A 10,689-nucleotide genomic window follows, 5' to 3' on the forward strand; every position below is an offset into this window, starting at 1 on the left:
GTGGTTTGATGGTGAGTTTCATACCCCATTCCATCATTGGATACATAGACTTCCCAAGCATGGCTAGGGGCACATCAGGAAAGGATACAACAAAATTATAAATGACACAATTTGCAACCTTAAAGATCAATAATTATAATAATTGAGAAGAAAGGAAGAAAAAAATGGAAAAAATGTAAAAAGGTTATAAACATCATGGTGGAGGATTTGACCTCTTCCTTGTATAGCTCACAAATGTTGTTTTGCAACCCTCACAACTTAGTTCTAGAGCCAAACCCTCACTTTCTCTTGTAAGTAGTGTTGCAAAGACTCATAGGCCTATTGTCTAGTATTGAAGAGGATTCTTACCTTTTAGGAACAAGGACAATTAGGTGGAATTTAACTTATTTAGAAGTGTACCTCATCTAAAATGTCCTTCACAGTATTTAGAAGGTCTTGAACAATAATATCCTAGAGATCATAAAAGAAAAAATTTGTAAAACCATTTAGTACTGGAGCTTCAAATGCAACAAAGGAGAAAACTAAAATTTTAACCTCTTTCAAAGAAATAGTTTTCCTAAGTTAATCAACAATATTTTCATTTATAACACTAGGAGTAACTTTAGGGAGATCATCTAGTCCATAGAAGTTTATATTGCAATCAACTAAAGTTTCTTTTTAGTAAGAGACAGTTGATTAAGAAATATTATTTCATCTATCAAAACCATCACATCTTCAAAAAAAATCATTCTTATAGTGTTTCTTTTTATATGTTTCATGGTGGATTGGTTAAATAACTACACATTGTGATATCTTTCAGGCACCCATCGAATTATTGTCTTTTTTCTCCAATGGATTTCTTCAAGTTCAGAAATTCTTGACCTTTCAACTCTTATCTCTCTCTCTCTCTCTCTCTCTCTAATGAATTTATTGATCAATTTTCCTCACTAACATAGTATCATGGATGTATTTAAGTATCCATAAGGTATCTTATTTTATTGTAAAAATATTTTCAAAAAAAATCATTCCATTTTTTGGCTTTATCATTTACATTATTAAGTTTTTAAGTTAGAAAAAACATGGGGTTACTAGTGTAGGGGAAAATCCATCAATCCCTAAAACAATATTTGAACTCTAGATAGGAAGGCAACATTATCTCATATCTAGAAGGGAGAGGTCCTTTGGGAGCTCTGTCACTCTAGTTCTAAAGGAGAGCATCATCATCTAAACTAGTTCTAAGAATGTCTAATAAAGTAAGAGAGAGTATAATGTTCTATCTAATAGAGATTAATAATCTATTAAGCTTCACTTGACTATGATTAATACCTTTTCTTCTAGTTTACCAAGTAAATTGCAATCCTTGAAGGTCAATTTCCGTGAGACCAGTATTGAAAATGAAATCAATAAATTCAACCATGCTTTTAGAGAAGTAATCTCCCAAGCCACCTAATTTCTCTGAGGGGAAAAGAGTGGTATTAAAATCTTCAACAAGCATCCATTTGTCCCATGGACTTCTATTCATTATAGTCATTAAATAGTCCCATAACTTCTTTATAGCAAGGCATGGGTTAGGAGCATAGATATTAACAATATTCTATTTAACAAAGTTTTTGGCTCCTCAAAAGAAACAAATAGACTATTATTATGCCTAGAAAATTTGATGCCCTTAACTTTGGTAGGGTTCCATAATATACCAACTCCACTAGAAGAACCCTTCACTGACTTAATAGAAAAATCACTCCTTGACTAAATATTTTTAGTAGTTTGGGAAATAATAATATGTCATATTGGCTTCCTAGATGAGAATTATGTTTAATTTTTGGTCCATAATACAAGTCTTGATAAGATTTTATTTAAGAGCTCTATTAAGTCCTCTAATGTTCCAAGTAAGGATATTAACTGACAATAAATAGGAAAGGTATCAAGGTTTTCTAGGGTATGTTGTTTTCTTGTGGTGACTTTATGAGTTGTTGCACAAACTCTTGTGTTTCTTTTTAAGGATCTACATTGGTTGTTCTCACCTACTACATCTAGTTTTTTCTTCTTTTGTTGACTTTCTATTCATTTGTGTCCATTCTTCATCTTTGATTTTGTTGAGCTTCTTTAGAGGGAAAGAAGGCTTAGCCTTAGTGTAAAATCCAAGAAGACATAATGAGCCTTCAAAACTATTACTACCTTCATATATTATATCATTTTTAGTCCAGACACTATGTTTTAAAGTGGGTCATAAAATTGATATTGGTTTTACCTGGCTCTGTTTCTCCATCCTCCAAAGGCCGAGTATCAATGTTTTTAGCTTCTTCAAATGTAGGAATTAGATTTGGTGGGACTTCATTTGCCCATGGTAATTCTGCTTCGATTTCACTTTGAGGGGTCTTTATCTAACTATCTACGAATATTTTACCTCTCGTATTCCTTTATTACATTTTTCTAATATTTATGTTTGAGTAATATTTCCAATTGCACTAACACTACTAGCTATATTATCCTCTAAATAATCCTTTTTATCTTAAAACTAAGGGGCAAATCTTCTTCCTTATCTTTAACAAAGTTAAGATTTTTCTCAACACCTTCCTTCCTTGAGATAGGGGGGTTTTGTTTCTTTGTAATATTTTCTATTTCTTTTAGGATTTGGAGACTTAATTCTTGCATCATTTTTTACAAGAATCACATAGGTGTCCTTATTTATAAAAAAATAGATAGTAATCCATAGCATTTTCCATATTCCATATGTGTATTCCATGTCCCAAAATGAGGATTTGAATTGACAAAGAAGGGAAACATAGTATTAACTATAACATTCACAAAAATTCTAGCAAACACCAAATGAGATATGTGCTATAACTTTATGCAGTACTAAAAGGTGACCAAAATATTTTGTGATATCATGAAAAAAATGATAACTTTAGAACTCAAGAGGTAAGCTCTGGAGACAAATCCAAGTTGGGGTTATAGATCATAGATATGCAAAAGGGTCAAAGCTTGGCTTCCACTTACATAAGGAGAGAAATTTCTTAAACCCCTTATCCAAATCCCTCCTCTTTATTAACAAAACTAAAAAGAAATAAGATATTGGTCATAGCACTACCATCGACAATACCTTTCTGGTTCTAAATTTCCTAACTCATTTCCTAACTTGATCAAAATTGGGTCTATAAAATAGAAATTTACCAACAAGGGAAAGATCCAAACCTACAACTGTGGCATTCAAATAATTGTCTAGAACTTGCACTTATAAACAATCATCTAACTCGGACACCTTGTGGACCACCTTATACAAATTTATAAATTTCATTGATAAAGATATAAATCCAATCCACATCTGCAAGTTCTTCTTCATATAAGAAGGAATGTAGGCCATAAGGCGAGAAAAACTATTCTATTATGCTTATTCACAAATTCATTCACTTTAGAGAATTGAGGAATCTTGATTCCCAAGGATGACCTTGAAGTTAGAGCATCTGGAAAGGAATCCCAATGGCCCCCCACTATTGAGTCCATAGAAAGAAAATCCTTAGAGCTGCAATAATTTAAAAATGCAAAGCATCCGTGTTTTAATGTGTTTAGACCCCAATGTGTTATGTTTAACTAGAAATATTTTTAGGTCTTATGAGTTCAATATAATTATTATAATGTAATTTTAAGTTTTCCATGATCATTACAATGCAATTACTCACTTTTTATCACTTTGTCATCTTTCTACCCATATAATTATGTGGATATCATTATTTCCTTGTTCTACATTCGTGATCTATTCTATGTGTCTTTTACTCTATCTTTCCTGTGAAGGTTTTCCATTATAAATTCCCCATGGTGGAGGATAATATATAGTTTCTAATATGTTGGGAAATTATCCATGATTCACTAATGGTTTGATACTTTTATTCAGAAAATTGCAATTTTAGACTAGGTCTTTTTAGCATTATAGTACCATTTTGTAGGCTTGCTAATATATTTTAATTGAAAGTCTTATTATGTTGAAGCTATATTTCCATTACACCTAAATTTTATTATTATGTACTTTACATTTGTTGGTTTCTCTAAAATAGTAATTTGGTGAATGTCAAAGAGCTTTAATATATTTCATTATAATCTATAATGAATAATCAAGTTATAGGTGAATATTTATAATTTTGAAGAATGATGATTAAGTAAATGTGATTAATGTATCTCCTTCCTTTGCTATAGAATAATTATTTAATATTTGGGTATGTGCAAGATCATGGTGTGCCAAAATAGGCCCTTAAGTTGTGAACATTATTTTTAAAATATGTAAGAAGAGAATATATGGAAAATTGAATGTAGTTTCTAAGCTACTAGTTATTTTTTGGAGAAAAAAAAATCCTATTTGATGAAAATTTCAAATTTCAATGCAATGGTACTAAAATTTCAGGAAAAAAAAAAAGTAGACGTATGTCTGACCACCCTAATCACAATCAAATTTTAATATTTTTTTATAATAATTATAATATAAGTATTAGACTCATGTCCGGATGTGACAAATATTTGTTTTTAATTTTTTATAAATTAAATAATTATTTGAGATTTTTTTACTACAAATTTTCAGAAATTCAGAAACTCCTATGTCTAACTAGCTTAACTTGGTCAAAACCTTATGAAATTTAATTTTTTTTTAATTTTTCCCTATAGTAGACGAAGCATAGGATGTGACACATCTTTCAGTTTCAAAAAATGTTATACCATTTGAAAGTTATGAGTGTTTTTCAATCAGTATATCAATCAGGACTATTGTCAGAATTCAATTAGGAAATAAAAAATAATTATTTGTTAAAGTCAAAATAAGACAAGCCTTATATTGTTGGAAAGCTGGGAACGTCCTTAAAAAGCCCTTTTCATTTTATCAATTTTGGTTACAAAAAATGTTGTCATCCACTAGTGTAAAGTCTGGAAAATCAAGGAATACTGAAAAACATGTTTTTTCAGTTGACTTTCCATGCTTGTCACTTCCAGGCCAAATACCAAAGCATTCTCGAGCCAAAATTTGAAAATTGAAAATTTGACTACAAAAATTTGTGGTCCCCAAAAAATTTCCCGTTGCCGCCATATATTTGGTAAACTGCCACATAGCAAAAATCCGATATCCGATTAAATCAGATATCGGATTTTATTAGTCATATTTTAGAGAGAGAGAGAGAGAAGGAGAGGGGGAAAGAGAGAGAGAGAGAGAGAGAGAGAGAGAGAGAGAGAGAGAGAGAGAGAGAGAGAGAGAGAGAGAGAGAGAGAGAGAGAGAGAGAGAGAGAGAGACAATATGACCCCTAACGACATAATTTGGTGTCTTAAGGGGTCCTATGGTGTTGTTAGGGGTCATATGGTGTCTTAAGGGGTCATCTGGTGTCCCATGAACCCTTATGACCTCTTAGGACACCATATGACCCCTAATGACACCATATTGGGTCAATTTGGATCATATTGTATCCTAAGGGGTCATATTGTGTCCTAAGGGGTCCTATGGTGTCCCAAGACACCATATGACCCCTAATGACACCATAGGACCCCTTAAGACACCAAATCATGTTGTTAGGGGTCATATTGTGTCTTATGGGGTCGTAGGACACAATATGACCCCTAACAACAAGATTTAGTGTCTTAAGGGGTCATATGGTGTCCCATTAACCTTTATGACCTCTTAGGACACCATATGACCCTTAATAACACCATATTGGGTTACTTTGGGTCATATTGTGTACTAAGGGGTCATATTGTGTCCTAAAGGGTCCTATGGTGTCCCAAGACACCATATGACCCCTATGGACACCATATGGCCCCTAATGACACCATAGGACCCCTTAAGACACCAAATCATGTCGTAAGGGGTCATATTATGTCTTATGGGGTCGTAGGACACAATATGACCCCTAACGACATGATTTGGTGTCTTAAGGGGTCCTATGGTGTCGTTAGGGGTCAGAGGGTGTCCATAGGTGTCATATGGTGTCCCATGAACCCTTTTGACCTCTTAGGACACCTTATCACCCCTAATGGCACCATATTGGGTCGCTTTGGGTCATATTGTAGGGAAAAGGGGTCATATTGTGTCCTAAGGGGTCCTATGGTGCCCCAAGACACCATATGCCCCCTAACGCCACCATAGGACCCCTTAAGACACCAAATCATGTCATTAGGGGTCATATTGTGTCTTATGGGGTCGTAGGACACAATATGACCCCTAACGACATGATTTGGTGTCTTAAGGGGTCCTATGGTGTCGTTAGGGGTCATAAGGTGACACCATATGACCCCTAATGACACCATATTGGGTCACTTTGGGTCATATTGTAGGGAAAAGGGGTCATATTGTGTCCTAAGGGGTGCTATAGTGTCCCAAGACACCATATGACCCCTATGGACACTATATGACCCCTAACGACACCATAGGACCCCTTAAGATACCAAATCATGTCGCTAGGGGTCATATTGTGTCTTACAGGGTCATAGGACACAATAAGACCCCATAATGACATGATTTGGTATCTTAAGGTATCCTATGGTGCCATTAGGGGTCATAGGGTGTCCATAGGCATCATATGGTGTCGCATGAACCCTTATGACCTCTTAGGAAACCATATGACCCCTAATGACACCATATTGGGTCGCTTTGGGTCATATTATAGGGAAAAGGGGTCATATTGTGTCCTAAGGGGTCCTATGGTGTCCGAAGACAGCATATGACCCCTATGGACATCGTATGACACCTAATGACACCATAAGACCCCTTAACACACCAAATCATGTCGTTAGGGGTCATATCGTCTCTTACGGGGTCGTAGGACACAATATGACCCCTAACGACATGATGTGGTGTCTTAAGGAGTCCTATGGTGTCGTTAGGGGTCATAGGGTGTTCATAGGGGTCATGGTGTCCCATGAACCCTTATGACCACTTAGGACACCATATGACCCCTAATCACACCATATTGGGTTGTTTTGGGTCATATTGTGTGCTAGAGGGTCATATTGTGTCCTAAGTGGTCCTATGGTGTCCTAAAACACCATATGACCCCTATGGACACCCTATGACCCCTAATGACACCATAGGACCCCTTAAGACACCAAATCATGTTGTTAGGGGTCATATTGTGTCTTACGGGGTCGTAGGACACAATATGAAGCCTATTGACATGATTTGGTGTCTTAAGGGGTCCTATGGTGTTGTTAAGGGTCATAGGGTGTCCATAGGGGTCATATGGTGTGCCATGAACCCTTATGACCTCTTAGGATACCATATGACCCCTAATGACACCATATTGGGTCACTTTGGGTCATATTGTAGGGAAAAGGGGTCATATTGTGTCCTAAGGGGTCCTATGGTGTCCCGAGACACCATATGACCCCTTTGGACACCCTATGACCCCTAACGACACCGTAGGACCCCTTAAGACACTAAATCATGTCGTTAAGGGTCATATTGTGTCTTACGAACACGTAGGACACAATATGACCCCTAACGACATGATTTGGTGTCTAAAGGGGTTTTATAGTGTCGTTAGGGGTCGTAGGGTGTCCATAGGGGTCATATGGTGTCCCATGAATCTTTATGACCTCTTAGGACAACATATGACCCCTAATGACACCATATTGGGTCGCTTTGGGTCATATTGTGTCCTAAGGGGTCCTATGGTGTCCCAAGACACCATATGACCCCTAACAACACCATAGGACCCCTTAAGATACCTAATCATGTCGTTAGGGGTCATATTGTGTCTTACAGGGTCGTTTGACAATTTTGAGCACTTAGGGCGCTCAAGGGACGACATCAGTAGGGTATGACCCCGAGCGTTTGATCGAGTGGGGGGCCAAAATAGGAGCATGCATAGGGAAATAATGCCTAACTAGACATGTAAGAGCTGACGGTTCATCATCGCAACTAGCAGAACAAGAAATTGGCCACGTGACAACATTCCATTGAGTGAGACTGATGATTTTTTTGCCAACCAAAAAATTGCTGCCCTAATAAAACCGTAGGGCAACTTGAAAAACTGAGATAGGATTTTGTAGGGACCCCTCTCATGGCCCCATAGGTTCAAACAGACCATTCGCAGGTGCCACAGATTCCGAGTTAGGGCCTGTGAAATTTTGACAATTTTGAGCACTTATGATGCTCAAGGGACGACGTCGGTAGGGTATGACCCCGAGCATTCGATCGAGTGGGGGGGAAAATAGGAGCATGCGTAGGGTAATAATGCCTAACTGGACATGTCAGAGCTGATGGTTCACCATCGCGACTAGCAGAATGAGAAATTGGCCACACGACAACATTCCATTGAGTGAGACTGATGATTTTTTCACCAACCGAAAAATTGCTGCCCTAATAAAACCATAGGGAAAATTGAAAAACCAAGATAGGCTTTTGTAGGGACCCCTCTCGTAGCCTCATAGGTTCAAATGAATCATTTGTAGGTGCCATGGATTCCGAGTTAGGGCCCGTTAAAGTTTGATAATTTTGAGCACTTAAGGCGCTCAAGGGATGACGTCAGTAGGGTATGACCCCGAGCATTCGATCAAGTGGGGAGGAGAAGTAGGAGCATGCATAGGGTAATAATACCTAACTGGACATGTCTGAGCTGACGGTTCATCATCACGATGAGCAGAATGAGAAGTTGGCCATGCGACAACATTCCATTGAGTGAGACTGATGATTTTTTGCCAACCGAAAAATTGCTGCCCTAATAAAACCGTAGGGCAAATTGAAAAATCGAGATAGTCTTTTGTAGGGACCCCTCTCATGGCCCCATAGGTTCAAATAGATTGTTCATAGATGCTATGGATTCTGAGTTAGGGCTCGTCAAAGTTTGACTATTTTGAGCACTTAGGATGCTCAAGGGATGACACCGGTAGGGTATGACCCTGAGCGTTTGATCGAGTGGGGGAGAAAATAGGAGCATGCGTAGGGTAATAATGCCTAACTAGACATGTCAGAGCCACTCATTTGTCATCGCGACAAGCAGAACGAGAAATCAGCCACGCGACAACATTCCATTGAGTGAGACTAATGATTTTTTTGCCAATTGAAAAATTGGTGCCCTAATTAAATTGTAGGGAAACTTGAAAAATAGAGATAGGCTTTTGTAGGGACCCCTCTCATGGTCCCATAGGTTCAAACGGATCATTCATAGGTTCAATGGATTCCGAGTTAGGGTCCGTCAAAGTTTGACAATTTTGAGCACGTAGGGCGCTCAAGGGACGACGTCATTAGGGTACGACTCTGAGCGTTCAATCGAGTGGGGGGGGGGGGAATAGGAGCATGTGTAGGGTATTTTTCATTAAATGAATTGTACTGTTCATAAATTGTATTGTTTATTGAATGAATTATATTGTATTCTTTATTAAATGAATTGTATTTTTCATTAAATGAATTGTATTGTATTGTTCATTAAATCAATTATATTGTTCATTATAAAAACAACACTTACGATGAAATGAAATGAATTGTATTGTTCATTAAATAGCCATTATTAACCATTGTTAATTATTGGAATGAAGATTAAAGATTTCCATGATAACACCAAGCACAGATGAGCAACAATTTATATGATCGATAATCAACTTTTGTATATATAATAATGTCAAATGATTACAAATGTATGTCCATACACAAATATGGCATAAACGCCAACTGAAACAAAATGTATGTCTAAATACGTGAATGTATGTCCATATACAAAATATACATGCCAACTAGACATCTAAGCATCCCAAAACTATCTATAACATCCTAAGCTGCAGATGGATCATCAAAATTGATCCTCTTCATCGCACTGCTCGGCTCTGAAGGATCTTGCACAAGAAAAACAAACCACGATTAATATTAGTTATATTATATAATTCACATTCGAAAAGTTAACATAAAAATGAACTATAATTGAACTATTCATGTTTACCTCATCTCCACGTTTTCTCTTCAACTTTGCAGGACTCTGGATGTATGTCTTCGTTAGAGGAGGTATGTTTTGAATATTTTCATACACAACCTGCATATGTTCAAAAACATGACATTGATACAAGTTAGCATATAATTGTCACTAATAATAAAAAATTATATCTACTAATCAAAAAGTAAAATAAACACACATCTACTTGAGGCATCTCTTCTTCTTTTTCAGGTATACTAGGTGTAGTCATCAAGGATGTGAAGCCAAGAATTCTCTGTATATATGCACAACAAGTATATGAAACTATCAATCTATGTCTACACATGTATAATCACTATAAGTTATTTAAACTATTCATTCAATCATATTTGCGTTCAATTACCTTTCCCTTGTCTCCAACTACACTACCAGATCCTAAATCACACTACCCCGTACTTGTGCTGCTTGTGCCCTATAAGAGTAAAATAAGATATACATGCAAGTTACTACATAATCTAATTAATACCAATATAAATGATGAGCATGTATGTACAATAAAATACAAATGACTAGGTGCAATAATATATGTACCGTCAAGCTATCAAGGCCAAATGAAATGGCCAACAAGGTGCCCTCTTGAATCTATCTCAACTCATCCTCGGTCATCAACTATTAAATAGACCATGTAAATAAAAATTAGTACTTAATATTATCTAATTTATAAATATTTAATTAAAATATAACATGAATTGTGAAAACACAAATCTTACCAGTACATCATCAATGTATGATGAGGGTGCCTGCTCGCCTCTAGCATGTGAGGACTCCCCAGAGGTATCC

This window comes from Cryptomeria japonica, chromosome 11 (genome assembly GCF_030272615.1).
Source record: "Cryptomeria japonica chromosome 11, Sugi_1.0, whole genome shotgun sequence".
NCBI lineage: Eukaryota > Viridiplantae > Streptophyta > Pinopsida > Cupressales > Cupressaceae > Cryptomeria > Cryptomeria japonica.